The 10,634-nt window shown below is 50.3% G+C and overlaps 1 pseudogene; it reads right to left on the reverse strand.

The window, feature by feature from the left end:
* LOC141249605 (perilipin-2-like) overlaps positions 1 to 6,117 on the reverse strand; it is a 29,882-nt pseudogene extending 23,765 nt beyond the window's left edge.
* Between the last annotated feature and the right edge of the window lie 4,517 nt (positions 6,118 to 10,634).

Genomic DNA, 10,634 nt, shown 5'->3' on the forward strand with positions numbered 1-10,634 from the left:
AGCAGTCTGTCTACACTGTCGGAACATACCTAGCACTGCCTGGGTATGTCCCTGGTACATTTGCCACACGTGTATTTGTAGCAGTCAACACATCTCAGTTGCACAGTTGTTCGTGCATCGATGGTTGACCTGACACTTCGCCCTTTTGCCAGGGCTGGGTGTGGAAGGTTGTTGCCGAAGGAGTTTCTCCTTGCGTGCCTTCTTTTCAGTCACATGAGAGCCACTTAACTCTTTTGCAAGCTCAACCAGGAAGTCCACCTGTCTCTCCTGCACCCCAATGCATGCCTGATAAAGAACATGAGCATTCAGTGCTGCCATGTCAATCATGTTAACAACAAAAGAGGAAAAAGAGTGATTCATATCAAGAATATTATTTTATTACATATCGAAACTTTACATGATTATGTCAAAGTAATCATAGCAATTAATAGCACTAGAAAATGGGGAACACACAAAGAATCCAGGGGATAGTAGCACTAGATAATATGCAGAGACACAATAATGACCCCACATGGGGATGTCAGGTATCAAAATAATGCAGTGGGGACCTTAAAGGCAAGAGGCTGACTCAAGGAACAGTTGTAGCATTCGAGGTCCTCATGCACATCCAGTGATCCGCCTCTTGAGAAAGCCTTACGGTTGAGGGCGAAACGCGCGTCGAGGCGTTTTTTGTCCACATGGGCATTTGGCACTGAGCACTTTAAATCTCTGCATCCTTGGTAAGATGGCTCCTCTTATAATATTGAGCGAAGGGAACATTTGGGTGGTCTTATTGTCTATGATGATATGATTCTACATACTGTCTGTTCTGCTACAACTGTTCCTTGAGTCAGCCTCTTGCCTTTAAGGTCCCCACTGCATTATTTTGATACCTGACATCCCCATGTGGGGTCATTATTGTGTGTCTGCATATTATCTAGTGCTACTATCCCCTGGATTCTTTGTGTGTTCCCCATTTTCTAGTGCTATTAATTGCTATGATTACTTTGACATAATCATGTAACGTTTCGATATGTAATAAAATAATACTCTTGATATGAATCACTCTTTTTCCTCTTTTGTTGTTATATTGTGTTTGGAGTGGAATTTATGCTGACCGTATATTATTGCACACGGTTTATCAGCTATGTTTCTATGTATTTACATAGGGCTTTTGTCTGTTTGCTAACATGTCAATCATGTTGTAGAACACGGCGACTGGCCATCTCAGTGTTCCTGCACGCAAGCTGTACTCCCGCACCATTTGGTCCATTACATCCACACCAAACTTTGTATTGTGTGACCGTGTTTGGCTTCCTTTTGTTAGTATCCTCAGTCTCAACCACGCTGTGCATGCTGCTGAGAATGTAGACAGCCAGTGGTTGAAAACACCTGAGTGGTGAATTCAGTGCGGTCCATCTGTCTAGCGGATTGAGGAATTTCCCGGCGACTCTTTTTGACTGCGCCGAGGATAGTGGTTTTCCGGCTAAGTAGTCATTGTGCAAATGACAATGATGTAAAGAAATTGTCCGTGGTTACAGCTCTGCCCTTGTCCATGAATGGTTCCATCAGCCTCATCACAACAGTTTCGGACAGTCTCTCCCCGCTGGGATGACTGGGGTCATTGCCAAGATATGGGAGGACATTACAGATGTAATTTGATTTCAAGTCGCAAGCCACCCAAAACTTGATGCCAAACTTGTCTGGTTTTGTTGCAATGTATTGCAGAAAACAGCAGCGAGTCTGACGGGAAAAGCTGTTCATCAATAGTGATGTGTCGGCCAGGGTTGTAGGATGCGATGCAGTTAGTGACAAACGATCTCCACACATCGGAGATTGCAGCAAACTTATCGGACTCCACTCGCTCACAGCGTGTGAACATGTCAAAGCGTAGGTGTTGCATGATGTCTTGGAAGCGGTTTCGGGTCATAGTTGCAATGATCCTTGGGTTTCCCAGGTTTGCTGACCAGCTGTCACGTAGTGATGGAACCTTGGTCACCCTCCCGCAAGATAATAACTGAAATAAATGCAATTAGTTCCGGGAGACCCATGAACCAATCCACCTGCTCCGTGTAACGTGCATGTTGAGTAGTCCATTCTTGAATGCTACGAAGCATGTCAAGAGTGATAAAACAGAGGAAGCTATGAAGGCGACTCCGGACACTTCGTCTGGCCTTAGCACTTGGCTCTCCATCTGTAGGGTACGGTTCTATTGGGGTGAAATGGAGACATTTCCCCCACTAGTACTTCACGCCACACTGTGCCATCTTTTGCGGTCTCTGTTGGCTCACTCGCCAACCGAGCTCTCTTTTTTGGTAGAGGAGTCTCCTCATCTGCAAGATAATTTCAAATTAACATTTTGTTTTGGTTCTAAAGAAAAAAAAAAAAAAAAAAAGATAGTCAGGAAATAAAAATAGGCAATTTGAAAAATCTAAGCTGAAGACAGCTCAGAGTCCGAATCCGGTTGAAGGACTATGTCTTCTACATCCGAGTCAGAAGGGTTGGTGTTGCTCAGGATCAGTTCCAATGCCTGTTGAATGGTGAGCCTCCTCTGCATTTTGTTTCTTCAGAACAAAATAGGTGAAGAAGTCACCTATTTATCCCCCACAGCACAAAAGGCTGCATGCAAATTTGCTAAGGTGTTAGCAACCTTATGCACATCCCCTGCACAACAATGCAGCTGGGGGGTGGGCAGACACTCAGGAGCAGCTTACATTCTTTTGTTTACACTCTCTTACAAGACCTTTGTGGATCAATACAACACAATTGCCCCCTGCAGATTCCTCAGGCAATGGCCACATTTACAAATGAAAGTATGCTAATTGGAGCAATCAGAGTTGCCAGTTTGGACTAAGGGTCATTTGACCCTCTTTCGGGACTTCGGGGGGGGGGGGGGGGGGGGAACCCGAAATTCCTGGGACTTCTAGTGTTAAAAGGCTGCAGTACACCCACACAAGCTTTAAGGCTGTAGGCACTTCCGGCCCCATCACAGCCATGCCAAGTATGGGTATAGTTGCAATTGGCCGGCTCACCACGTGACCTGGCCTGTATAACAGAGTTAAAGAAATACTTGCTGGCTCCCCCATTTTTTGTAACCAACCAAGTGAAAGCAGACAGCTTGGAGCTTGTCTTCTGCTGGGAAGGGGCCAATATCCATGGAACTTCTCTGCCTATTAATATCAGCCCACAGCTGCCTGCTTAACTGGTTATTGAAAATAATGGGGGCGCCATGTAGTATTTTTTATCAGGTTAAATAAGGCTTAAGACATTTAGTTCCACATGTATGGCACTAAAGACTGCTAGATTATATGATTATATGTAGGGGGCTTGTGACATTAAATAATTATCTATATCACTTTCCTATTCACAGGGTAATTGTCCTGCGCTTACACCCATTTTGAAGGCCCCTAAAAATTTAAAATGGACTAAATAAAGCTAAGATTCAAGCACCCTCGGGTTCCAACTATCCCGGCCTAATGTGGGGGGGGGGGAGCGCTTTTATTTTTTTAATGGAATTCTTACATAATGCAAACTTAGGTAAATTTGGAGAGGCCATTACCAGCCTGCTTGGATGGGTTGGTAGTAAGGCCCATTCCCAACTATGACTGCTTGCTCCCCCCCCCCCCTAAAACCAAAGTCCGTAGATGTAAGAGCTTGTACAATTAGAGCCAGTGAGATGCACTGCAGCACCTGCTCACCAGCATCAATACAGATCCTGCTCTACAAGTAATTCTTCTATGGGATAATAGTCATCCATAGAGAGCATGCAAGGCCCATTGGCTATATACATAGTGGACAGCTTATTTACTCCTATAGAGCCCCATTACAGATCTGAACACTGAGCTACAGATCAGTCATGTGCATAATCCTCACTGAGGACACATGGAAGAGCCGAGAACTAGAGATCGACACCAGATCCCAGCCTGAAGGAGCCCTAGCAGCAGATCCTGTACCTGGGACCATGCACCATCATATGGCAGAGCCCCACACCTGGGTACCAACATCCTGCATGAATTGGCATCTGCCCAGAAGATAAGGGGGCACATAGGTCATGTACACAGTGGGACTCACATGGTGATACCATAGTAGGGACTCTCACAGACAACCCCACATAAGGCAATAAGTGTGTTTATATACACACACAGGTGCTCAGCCAAACTCCATGTGTCATTAATACATTTTGAGAAAAATATGGAGTATTATAGACTCAGATAAAATATTAGAAATATATTAAAATACACATATTGATTAATACAACATGTTCATAAAGTTGTGTGCAGCCCTAGGTATCACCATTAAACAAATCCAATGGAGTCCCGCCAAACCCATAGTACATAGTTAAGGTGCAAAATATAATGCCAGAGCGGAGGGCAGAGCCACGGGTAACAATTTCTAGCACTTGAGATAGTAAATCATAATGGCTCGGCCTCTCCCTGACACAATGAGTAAGAAAAATCAAGAAGTAAAACGCATTTGCATTGTGTCAATCAAGTGATATATCCACAACCTACCAAGGTAGCAGGACAGTCTAGAATAAGGGAGGCTGACACACAAGATCCCCCTACGCATGTTTCAATTCCAGTATTTACTGCTTCATCATAGGGGATATCAATTCGTAGTAGTGACTCTACAGCAGGGTTCCCCAACAGATCATGTTTACAGGATTTCCTTAGTATTGCCCAGGTAATGGAATTATTGCCCGTCTAGGTGGTGCAGTTATCACCTGTGCAATACTAAGGAAATCCTGAAAACAGGACCTGTTGGTGGGCCTGGAGGACTGGAGTTAGGGAACCCTGCATTTAGACACACAGGACCAATCCAACTGCTACAGTGTAATATTAAAGACCACTCCATGCCCAGTAATACCCAAATACACCAGCAGGGAGGGGGGGCACCTCACTCCATGCCCAGTAATACCCATTTCCACCATTAGGGGGGGGAGGGTTCCTCACTCCATTCCCAGTAATACCCATTTCCACCAGTAGGGGGGGGGGGGGGCACCTCACTCCATGCCCAGTAATACCCATTTCCACCAGTAGGGGGGGGGGGGCACCTCACTCCATTCCCAGTAATACCCATTTCCACCAGTAGGGGGGGGGGGGCACCTCACTCCATTCCCAGTAATACCCATTTCCACCAGTAGGGGGGGGGGGGGCACCTCACTCCATGCCCAGTAATACCCATTTCCACCAGTAGGGGGGGGGGGGGCACCTCACTCCATGCCCAGTAATACCCATTTCCACCAGTAGGGGAGTGGGGGGGGGGGGAAGGGCACCTCACTCCATGCCCAGTAATACCCATTTCCACCAGTAGGGGGGGGGGGGGGGGAAGGGCACCTCACTCCATGCCCAGTAATACCCATTTCCACCAGTAGGGGGGGGGGGGGGGAAGGGCACCTCACTCCATGCCCAGTAATACCCATTTCCACCAGTAGGGGGGGGGGGGGGGGGAAGGGCACCTCACTCCATGCCCAGTAATACCCATTTCCACCAGTAGGGGGGGGGGGGGGGGGAAGGGCACCTCACTCCATGCCCAGTAATACCCATTTCCACCAGTAGGGGGGGGGGGGGGGGAAGGGCACCTCACTCCATGCCCAGTAATACCCATTTCCACCAGTAGGGGGGGGGGGGGAAGGGCACCTCACTCCATGCCCAGTAATACCCATTTTCACCAGTGGGGGGGGGGGGGAGCACCTCACTCCATGCCCAGTAATACCCATTTCCACCAGTAGGGGGGGGGGGTGGGGAGGGCACCTCACTCCATGCCCAGTAATACCCATTTCCACCAGTGGGGGCGCTCACTCCATGACACTCCATAGTCCGCAGACAGCAGCTCCTCGGTATCACGGCACGTTACTATCAGCCATTACATAAGACAGGACACACGTAGTTGTTACCTGTTGCTGCTGCTCCACCGTCTCAGCCATGTTGCTAAGTAAAAACCTACAAAGAGCAAAACACAGTCACCACCAAAGAGGAGAAACCACCACCAGCTGCCAAACTACCACAGGCACTGGCTAACCCTCAGCACTCACAGGCCCTCTGCAGGCAACAGCACGAACTGCACAGAAGGAAGGAATGCCTGCTGCTCTGGAGCCTCCACACTTATAGGCGGCTAACCACGCCCACCTGACTAGGCGCTGTCTCCGGGAGGGTTCCCTGCAGTCAGCTGACTGGTGAGCCGGCGTGATGACGTCACGCAGTCTGCTCTCCTGACTGGTCGGAGGGCGGCTGTGCGCGGTGCAGAGGTCACAGCAGGGTGTGACAGCAGCTGTGTGGTGAGAGCGGGGACCGGGGCCGTGTTATGGCGGAGGGAACAGTTATTGCTCCGCACGGGGCAGATAGCAGAGTGGATTCTGGGAATGTACTAAAAAGAATGAAGAAAAGGAATCAATAAAAAGAATGAGCAGAATAACTTATAGCTCCAAACATGGAGAGGTAATATAGATGACTTGTGCATGTTGGACATGGACTGAGCATGAAGTACTGTATCTAACATATATAATTGTCTTATCCCGTCTGTCTGTCTGTCCAGAAAATCCAGTGTCGCTAATTGGTCCAGCCGCGGCCAATCAGCGATGCGGGATTTCAGAAAAAAGATGGCGGCCGTTAGCGGCTCATCTGCCGCACGGAGGTCAGCGGCGATGCAGCCGGGAGATGACCGGCGCCTGCCAGTCATCTCCCGGGTGATCACAGCAGAACTACCCCGACCGGCGGCGCCACTGACTTCCATGCGGCTACCGTCGGGAGATCAGCGGCCACGGCAAGTGTGAAGGGAGGACCGGGGAGCGGCGCCGCCGGTCGGGATACTTCTGCTGCGAGCAGCCGGTCATCTCCCGCAACGCCGCTCCCCGATCCCCACTAATACAATTCGCTGATTGGTCGCGGCCACCGGCGATATTGCCGCCAAATTTAAACAGGCTCTCCGTCCCTCACTAATATGGTTCGCTGATTGGTCATGGCTGTCGGCCGCGACCAATCAGCGATATTGGCGCCAAATTTAAACAGGCTCTGCGTCCCTCACTAACACGGTTCGCTGATTGGTCATGGCTGTCGGCCGCGACCAATCAGCGATATTGGCGCCAAATTTAAACAGGCTCTCCGTCCCTCACTAACACGGTTCGCTGAATGGCCGCCGGCCGCGACCAATCAGCGATATTGGCGCCAAATTTAAACAGGCTCTCCGTCCCTCACTAACATGGTTCGCTGATTGGTCGCGGCCGACAGCCATGACCAATCAGCGATATTGGCGCCAAATTTAAACAGGCTCTCCGTCCCTCACTAACACGGTTCGCTGATTGGTCATGGCTGTCGGCCGCGACCAATCAGCGATATTGGCGCCAAATTTAAACAGGCTCTCCGTCCCTCACTAACACGGTTCGCTGAATGGCCGCCGGCCGCGACCAATCAGCGATATTGGCGCCAAATTTAAAAACCGCTGTGCTGATTGGGCGCGACCGCCGGCCACGACCAATCAGCGATATTGGCGCCAAATGTAAATACCGCTGTGCTGATTGGTCGCGGCCGCCGTCCACGACCAATGAGCGATATTGGCGCCAAATTTAAACAGGCTCTCCGTCCATCACTAACACGTTTCGCTGATTGGTCACGGCCGCCGGCCACGACCAATCAGCGATATTGGCGCCAAATTTAAACAGGCTCTCCGTCCCTCACTAACACGGTTCGCTGATTGGTCATGGCTGTCGGCCGCGACCAATCAGCGATATTGGCGCCAAATTTAAACAGGCTCTCCATCCCTCACTAACACGGTTCTCTGAATGGCCGCCGGCCGCGACCAATCAGCGATATTGACGCCAAATTTAAAAAACGCTGTGCTGATTGCTCGCGACCGCTGGCCGCGACCAATCACCGATATAGGCGCAAAATGTAAAAACCGCTGTGCTGATTGGTCGCGGCCGCCGGCCATGACCAATCGGCGATATTGGCGCCAAATTTAAACAGGCTCTCCGTCCCTCATTAACACGGTTCGCTGATTGGTCGCAGCCGACAGCCATGACCAATCAGCGATATTGGCGCCAAATTTAAACAGGCTCTCCGTCCCTCACTAACACGGTTCGCTGATCGGCCGCAGCCCGCGACCAATCAGCGATATTGGCGCCAAATTTAAAAACCGCTGTGCTGATTGCTCGCGACCGCCGGCCGCGACCAATCAGCGATATTGGCGCCAAATGTAAATACCGCTGTGCTGATTGGTCGCGGCCGCCGTCCACGACCAATGAGCGATATTGGCGCCAAATTTAAACAGGCTCTCCGTCCCTCACTAACACGGTTTGCTGATTGGTCACGGCCGCCGGCCACGACCAATCAGCGATATTGGCACCAAATTTAAACAGGCTCTCCGTCCCTCACTAACACGGTTCGCTGATTGGTCGCGGCCGCCGGCCACGACCAATCAGCGATATTGGCGCCAAATTTAAAAAACGCTGTGCTGATTGGTCGCGGCCGCCGGCCACGACCAATCAGCGATATTGGCGCCAAATTTAAGCAGGCTCTCCGTCCCTCACTAACATGGTTCGTTCGCTGATTGGTCGCGGCCGACAGCCATGACCAATCAGCGGTATTGGCGTCAAATTTAAACAGGCTCTCCGTCCCTCACTAACACGGTTCGCTGATCGGACGCCGGCCGCGACCAATCAGCAATATTGCCACCAAATTTAAAAACCGCTGTGCTGATTGGTTGCGGCCGCTGGCTACGACCAATCAGCGATATTGGCGCCAAATTTAAACAGGCTCTCGGTCCCTCACTAACATGGTTCGCTGATTGGTCGCGGCCGACAGCGATATTGGTGCCAAATTTAAACAGGCTCTGCGTCCCTCACTAACACGGTTCGCTGATTGGTCGCGGCCGACGGCCATGACAAATCAGCGATATTGACGCCAAATGTAAAAACCGCTCTGCTGATTGCTCGCGACCGCCGGTCGCGACCAATCAGCGATATAGGCGCCAAATGTAAAAACCGCTGTGCTGATTGCTCGCGGCCGCCGGCCATAACCAATCAGCGATATTGGAGCCAAACTTAAACAGGCTCTCCGTCCCTCACTAACACGGTTCGCTGATTGGTCGCGGCCGATAGCCATGACCAATCAGCGATATTGGCGCCAAATTTAAACAGGCTCTCCATCCCTCACTAACACGGTTCGCTGATCGGCCGCGACCAATGAGCAATATTGGCGCCAAATTTAAAAACCGCTGTGCTGATTGCTCGCGACCGCCGGCCGCGACCAATCAGCGATATTGGCGCCAAATGTAAAAGACGCTGTGCTGATTGGTCGCGGCCGCCGACCATGACCAATGAGCGATATTGGCGCCAAATTTAAACAGGCTCTCCGTCCCTCACTAACACGGTTCGCTGATTGGTCGTGGCCGACAGCCATGACCAATCAGCGATATTGGCGCCAAATTTAAATAGGCTCTCCGTCCCTCACTAACACTGTTCGCTGATCGGCCGCCGGCCGCGTCCAATCTGCAATATTGGCACCAAATTTAAAAACCGCTGTGCTGATTGGTCATGGCTGTCGGCCATGACCAATCAGCGATATTGGCGCCTAATTTAAACAGGCTCATAGTCCCTCACTAACACGGTTCACTGATTGGTCGTGGCCGACAGCCATGACCAATCAGCGATATTGGCGCCAAATTTAAACAGGCTCTCCGTCCCTCACTAACACGGTTCGCTGAACGGCCACCGGCCGCGACCAATCAGCAACATTGGCGCCAAATTTAAAAACCGCTGTGCTGATTGGTTGCGGCCGCCGGCTACGACCAATCAGCGATATTGGCGCCAAATTTAAACAGGCTCTCCGTCCCTCACTAACACGGTTCGCTGATTGATCACGGCCGGCGGCCGCGACCAAGCAGCGATATTGGCGCCAAATTTAATAACTGCTGTGCTGATTGGTCGCGCCCGCTGGCCACGACCCATCAGCGATATTGGCGCCAAATTTAAAAACCGCTGTGCTGATTGGTCGCGGCCGCCGGCCACGACCAATTAGCGATATTGGCGCCAAATTTAAAAACCGTTGTGCTAATTGCTCGCGACCGCCGGCCGCGACCAATCAGCGATATTGACGCCAAATTTAAACAGGCTCTCCGTGTTAGAACTCTCCTGTTAGGTTTTTTTTAGTTTGCTGGTCACATGACCATTTTTGCCTATTTAATCCGGCTCACCCCTCCTGGTCTTGCTGGACTTCATTGTATTTACTACTCTTGAGCTAGCTTGGTGCTCTGTTGCCGTTCTCTGTTAGTTTTGCTAGGTCTTCTGACCTCTATGCTTTTTGTTGTGTGTTTGTCTTTGACTGCTACTATTTCTGCTAGGAGGTGTCCAACTTATCCCAGTCCCTAGTTCTTGTAGGGATCCCTCCCTCACATCTATAGGTCTTCGTTCAGACTAGCCGAGGACTTTAGCGGGTCTGATCGCAGGATCAGGTTCCCCGTTACATCGTAGGGATCTAGTTTAGTTCTATTGTAGGGACAGTTCTCCTGTCTTTCCTTAGTCCCTGTAGCAGATCATAACAGTAAGTCCAGCCCTAAAAGAAAAAAAAAAAAAAATTCTCTAAGGAAAGACCTCCAGTTTTCCATCATGGTCTCGGTTCAAGATTTGGCTCAACACTTGCAGGGACTCTCTCTGGAGGTGG

Source organism: Phyllobates terribilis, unplaced genomic scaffold (assembly GCF_046119375.1).
Source record: "Phyllobates terribilis strain yellow unplaced genomic scaffold, ASM4611937v1 Scaffold_2__4_contigs__length_985480577, whole genome shotgun sequence".
Taxonomy (NCBI): Eukaryota; Metazoa; Chordata; class Amphibia; order Anura; family Dendrobatidae; genus Phyllobates; species Phyllobates terribilis.